The 16,512-nt window shown below is 40.5% G+C and overlaps 1 protein-coding gene across 1 annotated transcript in view; it reads right to left on the bottom strand.

Moving 5' to 3' along the window:
• Positions 1-14,872, bottom strand: part of LOC115777337 (ras guanyl-releasing protein 3-like) — a 59,343-nt gene extending 44,471 nt beyond the window's left edge. The window contains exon 1 of the mRNA XM_030725214.1: positions 14,621-14,872. The gene's annotated coding sequence lies outside the window, so the exon portion shown is untranslated. The remainder of the gene's footprint in view (positions 1-14,620) is intronic.
• Positions 14,873-16,512: the final 1,640 nt, after the last annotated feature.

Below are 16,512 nucleotides of genomic sequence, written 5' to 3' on the forward strand. Positions count from 1 at the left end.
TGGCCCCAAACCTAACCCTGTTTTGGAGACATACCAAAGTACTTTTGGGGGAAAATATGTAAACAGACTGTGATGTGTGTCAATTAGAATTATTGCTTTCTCTGTTCACTAATTGTCAAGACTTGGAAGAAAAATTATTAAAAAGGAAATAAAAATGTCATATTCTGATAGCACAGGGTAAAAATTAGGCTAAGGGTCATCAATTATGACTTAGACCTTAGTAGGTTAAGTGGCTTAATGAAGGAGCATTTGCTTTACTCTTATCTCTACAGCAGACCCAGTGCTTCTCATCTTGGATGAAAAATTTCATGTGGCACAATTACAAAGTCCATGCAAAGAGTAGAAGTGAATCTGAACATGTTAAAAATGTTTCAACATAAAGGAAAAATTCACTTTACATCAGCCTTATTAAAAATGCTCTCAGGAGAAGAGTGGCTGTCAGCAAACATTCTTAAAAAACAGAACCAGGGAGAAAAGGCTGAAGTATGCTAAATTACACAAGAAATGGCTTGAAAATCAATGTTAGCAGGTTTTATGGTCAATTCAGTTTTATTTATATAGCGCCAAATCACAACAAACAATTGCCTCAAGGTGCATTATATTGCATGGTAAAGACCCTACAATGATTACAGAGAAAACCCAAAAGTCAAAGTGACCCCCTATGAGCAGCACTTGGTGACAGTGAGAAGGAAAAACTCCCTTTTAACAGGAAGGAACCTCCAGCAGAACCAGGCTCAGGGAGGGGCAGTCATCTGGGGGGGGGCTGAGGGGAGAGAGCCAGGACAAAAGACATGCTGTGGAAGAGAGACAGAGGTTAATAATAACTAATGATTAAATGCAGAGTGGGGTATAAACAGAGTGAAAAGAGGTGAATGAAAAGAAACACTCAGCAGCTTAGGCCTATAGCAGAATAACTAAGGGAAGGTCCAGGTCACCTCATCCAGCCCTAACTATAAACTCTACAAAAGGGGAAAGTTTTAAGCCTAATCTTAAAAATAGAGAGGGTGTCTGTCTCCTGAATCCAAGCTGGGAGCTGGTTCCACAGAAGAGGGGCCTGAAAGCTGAAGGCTCTGCCTCCCATTCTACTCTTAAGTATCCTAGGAACCACAAGTAAGCCAGCAGTCTGAGAGAGAAGTGCTCTGTTGGGGTGATATGGTACTATGAGGTCTTTTGGACTACAGTATGTCCATTAAAGTGACATGTTGAAATTTTATACAGCAGCAGTTAGTTTTGCTTCTTTGTCTTTCCTACTGAAGAGATTAAATGTGACGGTCTTCCGGAAATTCCGGTGGTGTTGGTATCCATGTGCAGCACAGAATGTGTTTGTAGGGAGTTTTCTTTAAGAATAATTTCAGTCTAGACCTGCAGATACTTCACCCTGCTCGAGGTCCCCAAGGCAGGTCTAACACAGACGTTCAGCCTTCAACATTCACACTTCAGGCTAATTTGGTGTCCAAACCATGCATGTCTTTGGAGCGTGGGAGGAAACCAGAGCCCCAAGAGGGAAACTCATGCAAACTCAGTCAGCAGACAATATTTCATAACTTCATAACAACAACAGCTGTTATTGCCTGTCTTTATCACACATTGGAATAAACATGCTACCCTTTTAATCATACAGCTCACTTTTTTAGCATTGGGAGGGGACACTGTTGGTCTTGACTTAATTTCAACTGTGCTCAGTGTTGGAAGTGACTCAGTGATTTAGGGTCAAAGGGTTCAATAAATGCATAAAAATGGTACATCTCTGCAATGCAGGCAGTGGGTCTTAATGCTTCCTGCTGCTGCTGACAGTGTAACTCACAAACAGATCATTCTGAATCTTTCAGCATGTCTTTGTGGACATCATGCTGCATGTGCCAAACATTAATGACTTATGCATCAGTTGCTCTTGTGTTTTCTTGCTCCTGTTTTCACAGCTCGGCTGCACATGTTTCAGTCAGTGGTACCCTTTAGCATGACATGTGCTTTTTCTGCATCCACAGTGGGTTACTGTGCCTCTGCCTTTGGCTTGTGGCTGCATCATTGTGTGCTCATGCATAGTCCAGGGACATGCACTGTTCAGAGGTGTATTCTCACAGACACTAAAATGAAAGATATAGTGTACCTCTGCATACACAGACAGTGCAGCACCGTTGAAAGCCCTGGATTACAGCACCGTGAAAGCCGAAATCATACGGAGTACAGCCAGAGCTGCTCTATAGAACATTTAATTGTCATTTTGTTCATTCCTCTCATGAGCGTTTAAGTCTTGTTCCGCTGCCACCACATTTATAGCAGAAAAGTACAAAATCTGTCAGATCTTACCGTCAAAGAGCCATGTATGAGCAACCATCCAGGTTAAAGATCAGTTCCTTTCACTGAGATAACTAACTGCAGCTCAGTGCTGCAGACTGCTACTGGCTGAGACTCCCATGCTGGAGCTGTATACACTATCACCACCTCCTCCTCCTCTTTTTAGTAAATACAGCAGCCTGGAGGAGTGGCGGACTGCCATGTGACCTTACACACACACACACACACACACACACACACACACACACACACACACACACACACACACACACACACACACACACACACACACACACACACACACACACACACACACACAGAGCGAGAGAAAGAGAGTCACATCAGAATCTTCCAGTGATTGCACCGGTCCTAGTCTTAACATGACTACCTGCTTAAACTTGTACACTTTAGGAGGAATAACCAGAAAGCAGCAACAACATCATACATTTGCTCCTAAATACCATGAATTCATGCAATGTAAGTTTGACTTACATGTCTCTATGTTTGACAAGAAAACTTGTCTATCAAGTTATTTCATACATTCAAATAGCACAGCACATTTTTAGTTACACCTTCAACTCCAAACCACTCTTTTACCGTCTCCTCTCATACAAGATGCATTTTAGTTTTCATTTGCTGTCATACAAACCATGCCACTGCCCATTTGAGCTGATAAAAAATAAAAAAGCTACTTTGTAGCTTAAAATGATTTTTGCCACTTGTGAATGCTGAGTTGATAACCAGTGAGACCCTGGATAACCCCCTGACTCCTTTCATGTTTTATTCAGTTAATTTGAAACTAAGGACTGAGTCAGAAAAAGTATTTACTGTGGTCAAAGAACAAGAGAGCTAACAGGCTGTTTCTGATCTATGCAACCACATTTCTCCCATACAGCAATTTTCTAGCTTCTATAGCGCTTTTATACTTTGAGCACTCAAAGCTCTTTACACAACATGCCTCATTCACCCATTCACACACATTCATACTCTGATGGTTGCATCGGAGAGCAACTCAGGGTTCAGTATCTTGCCCAAGGATACTTTGGAATGATTAAATTTAGACTGGAGCAGCCAGGGATCAGACCACCAATCTTCTGATTAGTAAGTGACCTGCTCTTCCTCCTGAGCTACAGGCACCCCGTAATGGGATGCAGAGCCTTCAGCCTTCAGGCCCCTCTTCCATGAAACCAGCTCCCAGTTTGGATTTGCAAGACACCTTCTCTACTTTTCAGATTAGGCTTAAAACTTTCCTTTCTGTTAAAGCTAAGCTGCTGGTGGTGGCATTTCTTCTTCAATTATCTCTTTTCATTCTCTGTGTGTTTATACCCTACTCTGTATTTAATCATTCGTTATTTCTGGCTGTCTTCCACAGTGTCCTGTCTCTCTCCTCTCTCTCCTCACCACCCAACCAGTCAATCTCAGCAGATGACCCCCCCTCCCAGAGCCTGGTTCTGCTGGAGGTTTCTTCCTGTTAAAAGGGAGATTTTCCTTCCCACTGGCACCAAGTTCTAGGTCATAGGGGGTCGTGTGATTGTTGGGGTTTCTATCTAATATGGTAGAGTTTACCATACAATATAAAGCGCCTTGAGGTGACTGTTTGTTGTGAATTGGTGCTATATAAATAAAACTGAATTGAATAGAAGTGTGCAGTGCTGTGAAAAATTATTCGTCCACTTCCTGATTTCCTAGAGGTTTTTTTTGCATTTCTCACATTTGTATGTCTCAAATCATCAAACAAATTTTAATATTAGACAAAGATTACCCAAATAATTTCAAAATGCATTTTTTAAATGATGATTGTAAAAGATATCCCAAACTACCTGGCACTATGTGAGAAAGTAATTGCCCTTTAAACTTAATAACTAGTTGTGCCACCCGAAGAACTTTAATCAGGTGTTTGTGATAACTGGCAGTGAGTCTTTCACATCACTGTGATGGATTTTGGACCACGCTTCTTTGCAGAATATTTTACTTGCTGGTGTGTTTTAGATCATTGTCCTGCTGCATGACCCGAATGCACTGAGCTTCGGGGCATGAACTGATCGTCTATTTGTGGAAGAGACCAGAATTCACGGTTCCATCAATTATAGCAAGTCGTCCAGTTTCTGAAGCAGCAAAGCAGCCTCAGACAGTGCCAGGAAGTTTGGGATAGCTTTATTCCCTTAATAAATTAAATCATCATTTAAAAAACAGACATGCTTGGGTTATTTTTGTCTAATATTAAAATTTGTTTGATAATCTGAAATATGGTCTCAATGTCATATTTCAGATTACACTCGTCAACAATGATTTTGCTACCTGGAGAAAAATACCTGATATAAGGCATTTCGGGTATGCTAAATCCAAATCTATGATCAGAATTTCTCTAGCACGTCAGGTTCTTGAGTTATGCACATGTCAATATTTAGCTAATGTATTGCTGTGCTGGTGCTTCTCACACAAACGTAGAGTGTGCTAAGATTTTCTAATTTTGAACTAGAACAGAATTTAGCAATAATTTGGGTGATTTGGGGTGCTGAATCCAAATGTGGTCATTGAAATTCAATCAATTAAAGTTTATCTGCCAATATTGGGAATCAACAATGCTAATGACTGCTTTGATCTGTTAGTAGATAGAAACAAAGTTTTAGTGCTACATCATGTGATGGAATAGTGTTTCTGGGGCAGTCCAAAGTGATGCCAAACTTAAAGCTGGATCTTTGAGGGACCCCAAGTCCGTGAGCTTATTAGAGACAACGACTTTCCCTCTAAGCTCAGACCCTTGAACTAAGAGCATGGGAATCATTTGTTCAGGTGGGGCAGAATTTCTTGAGCAACCACAAATCCACAAACTATGAAGATCTAGTTGATGAGATGCTCGTATCTTTCAAACATGGGTTGCAGAATGTTACCTAAGATTCACTTCCTTCACTCTCATCTTGACTTCTTTCCGCCCAGTTTGGGTGATGTGAGCGATGAGCATGGAGAAAGGTTCCATCAAGATATCTCTGAGATGGAGATCAGGTACCAGGGGCACTATAACACAATCATGATGGCGACTACTGCTGGTTTCTACAGCATGAAACTTCCATGAAGCACAAGAGCAAGTGTTTGTCACACTTTTGAACTGTCATGGAAGTGCTTGTATGAATGGGTGTGAATGGGGTAAATGTAAACAGGTTGTGTAAGTGCTTTGAGTGCTCAGATAGAGTAGAAAAGCACTATATAAGAACTAGTCCATTTACTAACTGTGGACAGTATTAGCTTGAGATTCCTCATATGATTGATTTTGGTATCTGGGTCTATTTTAAAGTTTCTTTTGCCTTTTTTGATAGTTTTCCAGTGGAGATAGACAGGAAAGCGGGGAGGAGAAATGGAGGAGACATGGGGCATATGGCAACAGGCCAGGACTCGAACCTGCGCCCGCCACACAGCCAAGTAGCATACATGGTCACCTGTTCACACCCTGAGCTATCCTGGCACCCCGTGAATAAAATCAATGACGTTGAGTTTGGCGATTGGCATTTATTGGCATAGTTAGAGAAATTAGAGAAATTCTGTTTGCATATTTGGAATCACCATACTCAAATGAGTAAAAATCAGTTGTTTTTCCTCAGGTAGCAGACAAAAAGTTTTTTTTTGTTGACCAGTGCTATCAAACAAAGGGTGGAGTGCCCAGTCTGGCTCAGGAATGAGTTGCTGCTCCAGGTGAAGGAGTCTTGTTCGGGGTCTTGTTCACGTATGATGGGAGAAGGAAGCAGGAGATTGACAGATGGATCGGGGCTGCATCTGCAGTGATGTGGACGCTTCACCAGTCTGTCGTGGTAAACAGGGAGCTGAGTGTGAAAGTGAAGCTGTCGATTTATCAGTCGATCTACGTCCCTACCCTCACCTGTGGTCACGAGCTTTGGGTAGTGACCGAAAGAACGAGAAATGAGCTTTCTCTGAAGGGTGGCTGGCCTCTCCCTTAGAGATAGGCTGAGGAGCACAGCCAGTAGGGAGGGGCTCAGAGTAGAGCTGCTGCCTCCAAAACAAAAGAAGCCAGATGAGGTAGTTGGGGCATCTGACTAGGATGCCTCTGGGCGCCTCTTGCATGAGGGGTTCTTAGCTGTTTTACAACTACTCTTTCAAGAGTCTTTGAGAGAAAAGGAAGGTTGGAGATTGGCCTATAATTAGCTAAGACAGCTGGGTCAGTGATGGCTTTTTAAGTAGCGGTTTAATTACAGCCACCTTGAAGGCCTGTTGTACATAGCCAACTAATAAAGACAGATTGATCATTTTTAAGATTGAAGCATCAATAATTGGAAAGACTTCTTTGAACAGTCTAGTAGGAATGGGATCTAATAAACATGTTGCTGGTTTGGAGGAAGTAACTATTGAAGTTAACTCTGAAAGATCAACTGGAGCAAAAGAGTCTAAACAAATACCAGCAGTGCTGAAAGCAGCCGAACATGAAGATAAATCTTTGAGATAGTTATGAATCATTTTTTCTCTAATGTCTAAAATTTTATTTGTAAAGAAATCCATGAAGTCACTACTAGTCAAAGTGAAAGGAATACTCGGCTCTACAGAGCTCTGACTCTTTGTCAGCCTGGCTACAGTGCTGAAAACAAACCTGGGGTTGTTCTTATTTTCTTCAATAATGATGAGTAGTAAGATGTCCTAGCTTTACGGAGGGCTTTTTTTTATAGAGCAACAAACTCTTTTTCCAGGCTAAATGAGCATCTTCTAATTTAGTGAGATGCCATTCCCTCTCCAGCTTTCAGGTTATCTGCTTTAAGCTGTGCGTTTGTGAATTATACCACGGAGTCAGGCACTTCTGATTTGAAGCTTTCCTTTTCAGAGGAGCCACAGTATCCAAAGTTATACGCGGTGAGGATGTAAAACTATTGACAAGATAATCGACCTCACCGGGAGCAGAGTTTAGGTAGCTGCTCTGCACTGTGTTGGCACTGAAGAGCATAACAATGAAGGAATTAGATCCTTAAACTTAGTTACAGCACTTTCAGAAAGACTTCTACTGTAATAAAACTTATTCCCCACTGCTGTGTAATCCATTAAAGTAAATGTAAATGTTACTAAGAAATGATCAGACAGGAGGGGGCTTTCAGGGAATACTGTTAAGTCTTCAGTTTCTATGCCATATGTTAGGACAAGATCCAGAGTATGATTAAAGTGGTGGGTGGGCTCCTTTACATTTTGAGAGAAGCCAATTGAATCTAATAATAGATTAAATGCAGTGTTGAGGCTGTCATTCTCAGCATCTACATGGATGTTAAAATCACCCACTATAATGATTTTATCTGAACTGAGCACTAAATCAGATAAAAAGTCTGAGAAATCAGACAGAAACTCTGAGTAAGGACCAGGTGGACGATAGATAACAAATAAAACAGGTTTTTGAGTTTCCCAATTAGGATGGACAAGACTAAGAGTCAGGCTTTCAAAATAATCAAAACTTTGTCTGGGTCTTTGATTAATTAATAAGCTGGAATGAAGATTGCTGCTACTCCTCCTCCTGACCTGTGCTTCGAGCATTTTGACAGTTACTGTGACTCGGGGGTGTTGATTCATTTAAACATATTCATCCTGCTGTAACCAGGTTTCTGTAAGGCAGAATAAATCAATATCTTGATCAATTCAATTTACTTCAATTCGATTTTATTTATATAGCACCAAATCACAACAAACAGTTGCCTCAAGGGTTTATATTGTAAGATAAAGACTATACAATATCCCATAAAAAAGCAATAGGTCATTTAGGTCAAATCAGTTTCTAACAGTCAGATGTATTTGATGTAAAAGCACCACAGAAATTTTGCCTGTAATTCAGATGGGACCAGGCAGGTGTGCTGCTGCTGCAGACAGATGTTACACTGACTTTGGGATCAGACAGCTGGCAGGAAGGCATGAGCAGATGGGTGTGTTCATACACACTCACATGTCCTGTTTGATCATTAAGTACATAGCTTTCTCAGTCTGGTTAGTTTCACTCACTGTTCCTCGTTTCAGTCACATAAGATGAAATTATATCAGTTTTAAAAAAGGATGTAAAGGATGCCTACATAAAGTTTTCCTCTTTCCACTTAACCCCTGGACTGTAGCACTCAGATGGACTTTAGGACTCTAGAGCCAGGGACAAACATAAAAATGTAAAATAAGTTGGGTTTTTTTGTTGTTATTGGCCCTATTATGTATTACTATTACAATATTGTTAGAGTGGTTCGGCCTTCAGACTGCTCTAAAAATTTCTTTTCAGATACTTTTTCTACTCTTGGCTCTTTATGTTGTAAATCAAAGCAGATATTTTCACCATGATCATCTTAGACACACAGTATGACTGTTCAAACCTTGTGTTTCACAGGGGCAGGTTATCAGAAGGTCAGCTTCAAGGAAGAGGAGCTAAACCTGTTTGTTCCAGAATAAGAAATGGAAAAAATGGATAATGATGGATAATGATGGATAATGATGGATGGATGGACCCAATCCACAATTCACTTCCAGTGAATCAGAGGTGAACTACTGTATGCATCTCAAGAAGGACTCACTTTTAGCCACATTAGCACATGTTTGGATGGCAGTGCCAGTCTGATGATGTACTGTTCCACAACTTTGATCCAGACTAATTTATCTCACTAATTATAAACTGACATAAAAGAGATAGGAGACTGCAAGATGGTGTCATATGATATAAATGTGTCTAATATGATCTTGGAAGGTCAGAAGATGCTTAAGGATTGTAGAAGAAGTGTACTGGTGTGGTATTGATGCAGTTTTCAAGAACAAAGGTAATGTGTGGAGCTGTAGTAACTAGAGATTGATAAAAATCAGTATCGCTTCATGCCAAGAAACAGCTCTACAGATGCGCTGTTTGCTTTGACAGTGTTGATGGCGAAGTACAGAGAAGCTCAGAAGGAGCTGCTCTGTGTCTTGCAGCACTGCATAAGAAGAGGTGTGGGATTTGTAAGATATTTGCATATGCCATTTAGTGCCCTGTGCAATGGTTATGCAAAATTTCATCAAGATTGGTCCACTTGGGCGCCTGGGTGGCTTAGTGGTGAAGTTGGCGACCACATACACACACCACGTTGCGGTGCGGGCGGCGTGGGTTCGAGTCCCAGCCCGGTGCCGATTTGCCCCCGTGTCTTCCCCTCTATCTTTCCCCCATTTCCTGTCTCTCTCCACTGTCACAAAAAGCTGCTGTGGCCAAAAATGAAAAAAAAAAAAAAAGATTGGTCCACTTGTCTAGGAGGCGATGGGAAACATACATTTATACGCTACAATCATTATAGGCATTAATCTAACACACTAACACTGATTCATTAATAGGCGGATCTTCACAGACTTTACCTTGTTACAGATTTAACAGTGATTCGCTCACTGTTTGCCCACAGCTGAGAAAAAGACGACTCAGCTGAGTTAATTTCTGCAAATTAAAACAATCTGAAATTACACTTTCATAACTGCGATGTTTCCATGAAAACCCTTAAAGTTTTTATGGAAATACCTGTGTTATTGAGGAGCAATAAGTGGGGCTCAGCGTGAGAACCAAGTGAAGAGTTTGTGGACTGAGAGCTTTGGCACTGCACTCACAACTTTGAGTCATCCACGCAAAGGTCCCATTATACAGTACAATTACATCTCCCCCTCCTAAAATAAACACTCCTAGTAGCAGCTATCACAAACACATCAGCATTCAATTTCATCCAATTTGCAGTAAATTGTGTTCCACAGACTTTGTAATTCATATTTGTGTCCATCCATCCATCCACTTCCGCTTATCCTGTTCAGGGTCGCTGGAGCCTATCCCAGCTGTCATAGGGCGAGAGGCAGGGTACACCCTGTACAGGTCGCCAGCCTGTCACAGGGAGACAAACAACCTTTCACACTCATATTCACACCTGTGGGCAATTTAGAGTAGCTAATTAACCTAACCCCAGTAAGTGCATGTCTTTGGAATGTGGGAGGAAACCCACGCAAGCATGGGCAGAACATGCAACTCCACACAGAGAGGGAGGCCTGGGCCAAGGTAGAATCGAACCCAGATGGTATTCTAACTGTGAGGCAGCAGTGCTAACCACTGTGCCACCGTGCTGCCACTGCACCACCGTGTTTGTGTGACTCATTTAAATTTTTTTCTCCTGAAAGGGAAACTTTTACAAACACATATGGTTTAAGGCCGGCCACAAAATTCACAACCTTCAGTCACAACACTGACACTGGGCCACTTTAGTAAATCCAGCAGCTTTTTAACACCAAATGAAGGCTTTGTGCTGCTGCAGATGTTAGTAAATCTGACCATAAATGTTCTTTTTTCTTTAAAATTCCAACCTTTGTAATGAAGAGGTACTGTAGTTTCAACACGGCGGACATCCAGCATCATATATTAAGGAGACATGTGGAAGGTCGTTCAGATTCACGCACCGCTCTCCTCGTTTCCTAAGTGCTTATCAATGCTACGTCCTGGGGAAAACAGGTTAGGAAAAGGAGATAGGAGGGACTTTTGGGATGCACCCTGTGAAAAGTGTGACACAAACTGGAAATGCAAACAGTTTGCCTTCCAAGTAAAAGTTGCACTTTATGAAACATTTTTTTGTTCACTATTATTTTGAAGGTGCAATCCACTTTTTCAAGTATTACTATCACTTGGCTAGTAGTTAGCAAGTATTTGTAGAACAAACATGGAAAACTACAGGCAAACTGTGGCAATCTGGATTCACAAGGAGGTTTTTGGTGCAGCACCTTCTTTACAACTGATTTCACTCAGCGACAACCAGCAACCTCCAGGAGCCACTGCCAGCCAATGGGAATACACACTTTACTCTAGCAGCCAGTGTTTTTATCAGGTCCAGAGTTACATCTGCAAAGCTAAGACATCTTACTGCTAGTCACATAGAGGAAAAGAGGAACAACCCCAAGTTTTTCTGAGCACCATAGCCAGGGTGACAAAGAGTGACTGCTTCAGTCCTCTAAAAGTAATGGAAATAATACACATAGTTCATATATTAGCAGCAAAAAACAGATGACAGATGTGGGATTTCCTGCCAGTAAACTGCCAGTGAAGAAAATAAATAAATCACACAATTGTGATGACACAAACAGCAGGAATGTCCAAGTATCCTCAAGTATCCAGTGCTGCATCCTGTCAGTGGCTCACACACACACACACACACACACACACACACACACACACACACACACACACACACACACACACACACACACACACACACACACACACTCACAGAGCTCTGTTTGATCGTTGCACATACACTTACATGCATGCTATCAGTAAACATAGAGTACTGCTTTATCTTATCTCTGGATGTTAATCTGGATCACACCCGGAAGAATAAATCAGTCCCACTGTGAAAACAGCTGCCGTACAGTCGAACGAATAAGTAACTTGCACAGACTATTATTCACCTTTCAATTAAGATGTGAAACACACATAGTTTTATGACAAATTTGTGCACATATTAATGACCTTTGTGAAGCATGTAGAGCCACTTGACATTCTGCTGGTTGAGGAGAACATTTTGTTACATTTTAGCATCTCAACAGACATTTCTGGTTTCCATCTAGTACAAAGCAACTGAATCTATTCTGCACTCTGTTATGCACACTCATGCAATTACTGCCTCTTCATCTGAGGTCATTTGCTTTTACTGAACATTCCATATTCCAGTATGTTGACATTTTAATTTTTAAAAAATGGCAGGATGACAATGTTTCCCAAGCAATCTAAAGGTGTTTATGCTTTTTCTTTAAGTAAAGATAAAAAAAATAAAATTTTTAATAGTATAGAATTTATGGCATGTCTGTAGTTAAACTGATTTGTGTCATTTGGCTTCATAGATCAACGGAAGTATTTTCTAATACTGCCTAAAGGGAGGCATGTATAAAGGCAAAATTATTGATCCTACTACAAATCTTTGTGCACCTCCGTGACTAAAACCACATTCACACAGGAAGCAGTTCCCTTGTGGCACATCACCTTGTCGCTGATGGTTGGTTGCTAGTAGATATTTCAGGCTCTGGTTGTCTAGGTAACCCTCTGATGTACCTGTATTTACTTCCCTGTCATATAAGTAAGTAAAATTTATTTATATAGCACTTATCAGATAAAAATCACAAAGTGCTTCACAATAAAAACAAAAATAAAAGTATAACAATATAAAGCAATAGAATACAGCATAAAGAACAAGTTAATTAACAACTTCGGCTGAGTCAGTGGAGTCTGTACAGCTTAAGGACAATGGAAGAGAATTCCACAACCTTGGTGGCACTTCCTGAAAAGCCCAATCCCCACGAGTTTTGAACCGAGTGTATGGGGCCAACAGTAACCTTTGACCTGATGATCTGAGAGCTCGGGATGAAGAATATGGTTTCAGCAGGTCAGAGAGACACTGGAGAGTTTGGTTATGTAAGGCCCTAAAATTCAAAACTAAAATTTTAAAATGAAATCTAAAATTTACAGTGACATCCAATAAAGACATCCAATTTATAAAAGATGATAATGAATATCATTGTAATATCTTATAGTTTGGCCAAGAGGGAATATATAACGTTAAAAGAGAACTGGACCCAAAACAGATCCCTGAGGTACCCCACAAGACAAGACTATTGTTTCATATGAACAGTAAAAGATCTCTCAGATAAATATGACATGAACCACTCTAAAACAACACCAGTGATCCCAAACAGATCCCTAAGCCTGTTTATCATCATACTGTGATCAACGGTATCAAAAGCAGAGAACTCTCCAGAGTCTGCTGCCATCAAAATGTCACTAGATACTTTAAGTAACGCAGTTTCAGTGGTGCGCAATTTGCGAAAACGAGACTGGAAAGTGGCCATAACATCATTATGTCAACCACCAGAGGATATTTCACCCATCTTTGCTTAAAGTTGCTGAATCTCATTGACTTTCTGTGGTCTCTACATCGGTGTTAATCTCTTCCTGTGTGGAGAGGACTTAAAGTTTGTGTGTGTGAAACACTCCTCATTTATATGAACAAATTTGCATCAGTCAGACACGCTTATCCTTCATCCCAGTGGTTTATTTTGGTCACTGTAAAATGTGATTAGCAGTACTGAGTGCTGCACTGAGGTCCAACAAGACAAGTCACTATCAGAGGCCATGTGTAACCTTCAGTCAGTGCTGTTTCTGTGCTGTTTTGAGGATTTTTGGAATAAAGGGAAGTTGGTCTATATTTGGCTGAAACACCTGCTTTATGTGTAGGCTCTTCAACCCTGTGAGGTCTGAGCGGTCATTGGTGACAACCCCAACACTAACGTTATGTTTTGGAGACAAGGAAAAAGTATTTTTCTGGAAAAAAGTGACCAGAGTTAATTACTTTCTTTGTTCCCTGGCTACAAAGACTTCAGGGAGCAATTTTTTAAAAAGAACAAAACTTGCATATTCTGATAGAATAGAATAGAATAGAATAGAATAGAATAGAATAGAATAGAATAGAATAGAATAGAATAGATATTTGTCATTATACAGAATGTACAATGAGATTAGAAAGCACTGAGCTAGGGTGGGTTTAAATAAAGATTAAACATGACAACCTTAAAACCTGTGGTTCACTGGCTGATAAGTTACTCACTTTGGCTTTTTACAATTTAAATCAACTTACAACCATAGATGCTGTTTGAACATATTCAGCAATTAAAGGCAGACCTAGTTCATGGACTGCAGCAAGTGAGTGTGGGAAACTGTCTCCCTGCAGCAGTCAGTGAAGGTTACTCATTAAACCTGAAGGTAAGTGCACTGACAAACTGCAGCCTGGCCTCTAGCCCTGTGAATAAATGGAGCTGCTTTAAATCCACAGGGGACAGAGTCAGATTACCATCAGTCAATGCTGTGCGGTGACTATGGTGACAGCCAATGAAAAAATTATTCTGATGAGGCGATGCATGTGTTTATGAACATATGTAGCTGCAGTAGACTGTTAAAAACACAAAGAGGAGGTTTGTATACTGGCTGCTTTCCTCGTATGGTAGTCACACTACCCGTGGAGTTAGAATTGCTGTCTAAATGAATAACGTTCATATTATTTGGAACACTCTAATACAGTGTTCCAAATAATATGAAGCCTAACAAGTCTTAAATTGTATAAAAACCCAGTAAATATCTGATATCAGTGTCCATCAACCCAGCCACAAAAAAGCCATAATATGGAATTCAAGCACAACAAAATTCACATATCAACTAATGTCATTTGAATATTTTAGTTCTCAATTTTGTAACTCAAGTCAATATTGAATGAATAGAAATAATGGGTTTTCAGTTTTGGGTTTCCACACAAACATTTAGGTAACTCCATACGCAGCTTACCTCATGTGAGACTTTTATTCTGCCAGGATCTACCAGAACATCTCATGGAGCTGCCTTTTAAACATGTCCATGAACAGATCCACCTTTTAGTCTGTTCAAATCAGCATCGATACTAAAATCCAGCTGGACCCAAAAGGTTGCTGCTAAAACCAGTACAGCGCTCCAGCTGTCAGAACTTGGTTATGTATCTTCCAGCCTTTCTTCAGATGGCTTCTCTAGCTTTGTAAAGCCCTTTGTCTCAGCCCCATACAGTAATGGTGTGTATTCAACCAGCACTGATCTCAGTCTGTTTTTGTTTGTCTAAATGGCCACTAGACTTCCTTCAATTCTTTCCCAACTTAGGTTTCCTGCCTGTGTTGGTTGGTCAGGCTAAATATAGGGCCACACAAGGTAAAAAAAAAAATGGGGGGAAAGCAGAGCAGGAAATGTATCACAATATGCTTTTGCGCACGCTGACGTTTGTCAGTCAGTCATGATAACTCCGTCCGGTAAATGTCTGGTGAAATGCACAGTTGCAAGTTGGATAATTTCAGGCCATTTTCTTTCTTTCTTTCTTTCTTTCTTGTCTGTATTTATGACAGTGATATTCTACGATATGAGTAAGCACATGTGTGTGTTCCTGCATTGTTGCAGTGAGCGGGTCAGCCTATCCCATATTCCATTCTAATGACGTTGTACACATTGTTTTGTCTCTCTGGGCTTCAAAATATGTCTCCCTAAACAAAAGCAGTGACTGCACATCCTGCTGGCTGGCTGGACAAAAAGAATTGAACTCCAACTTTTATTGTCTCAGACACACAATTTCAGTGAGAGGCTGTGTAACAGCTACTGTGGGGGATGGTGAAATTTAGAGGCGTTCAGAGCAGGGTCATATGGTGGTTTTTGTGGTTAAACTCTGCTTAAAGTCGCCATCATTTTAGACAAATGTCAGCATCATTTTCAGTCTTCTTACCTTTATAATCCACTTCTTGCTACCACTCACACCCATGGTCAGCTTTTTCTTCCAATTTACCTCAATTTAAGCATCAATAAGAACCAATCAGAACTCAGTTAATAGCTGACTGTAGAGAAGAACTGCTGTGGGCTGTATATCAGATAATAGAAAATATCGCCTCCCGTCATATCAATAGTTTATCTAAAATGTTAGCATAACACAGCTTTTTTACAGTATGCATCCAGCAGACAAAGAATCAATGTGGGACTGCATAGTTAAAGTTTAAACTTGGAAAGTCCAAACTCCTGAGGACATCAGAATACAGTCAGTCCATCAGAGGTACAGTTCTCTTATTGATTGCTGGTGGTTACGATTATTCACTAGTAACAAGAAATAATTACAACTCAGCTAAGAATGCTTTCACATTAGGTACAAATGCCCCAAATCCAACTGAAAGTGTCTGCAGCCAACTCTACAGTGGAGTACAACTTCATGTTATTTATATGATATTTTTATTTGGGATGCAAAGAAGACAAGGAGGATCATTAACACACCTCATAGCACTACATCATGCATCTCTGTGCAATGCCCTGACACAGCCTATGGATGCAGTTAGCTCACCAAGATTAATATTCCTCTAATCTAAATATGGACACTTCAAAATGGGGCCTCACAGACAAGTGGATGATATCTGTCTTTTATGTATATGCAGCCTATGGTCCACACCAATGTTATGCCTTTAGTGCTGATGTGCTTCACAACAAACAAAACAAAACTTTCCTTTTGATCAAGCTTATATTTAGGGCTGGATCAGGTGACCCTGAACCCTCCCTTAGTTATGCTGCTATAGGCCTAGGCTGCTGGGGGTTCCTATGATACACTGTTTCTTTTCATTCACCTTATTTACTTTGGCTATACTCCACTCTGCATTTAATCATTAATTGTTATTAATCTCTGG

This window comes from Archocentrus centrarchus, unplaced genomic scaffold, assembly GCF_007364275.1.
Source record: "Archocentrus centrarchus isolate MPI-CPG fArcCen1 unplaced genomic scaffold, fArcCen1 scaffold_50_ctg1, whole genome shotgun sequence".
Classification (NCBI taxonomy): Eukaryota; Metazoa; Chordata; class Actinopteri; order Cichliformes; family Cichlidae; genus Archocentrus; species Archocentrus centrarchus.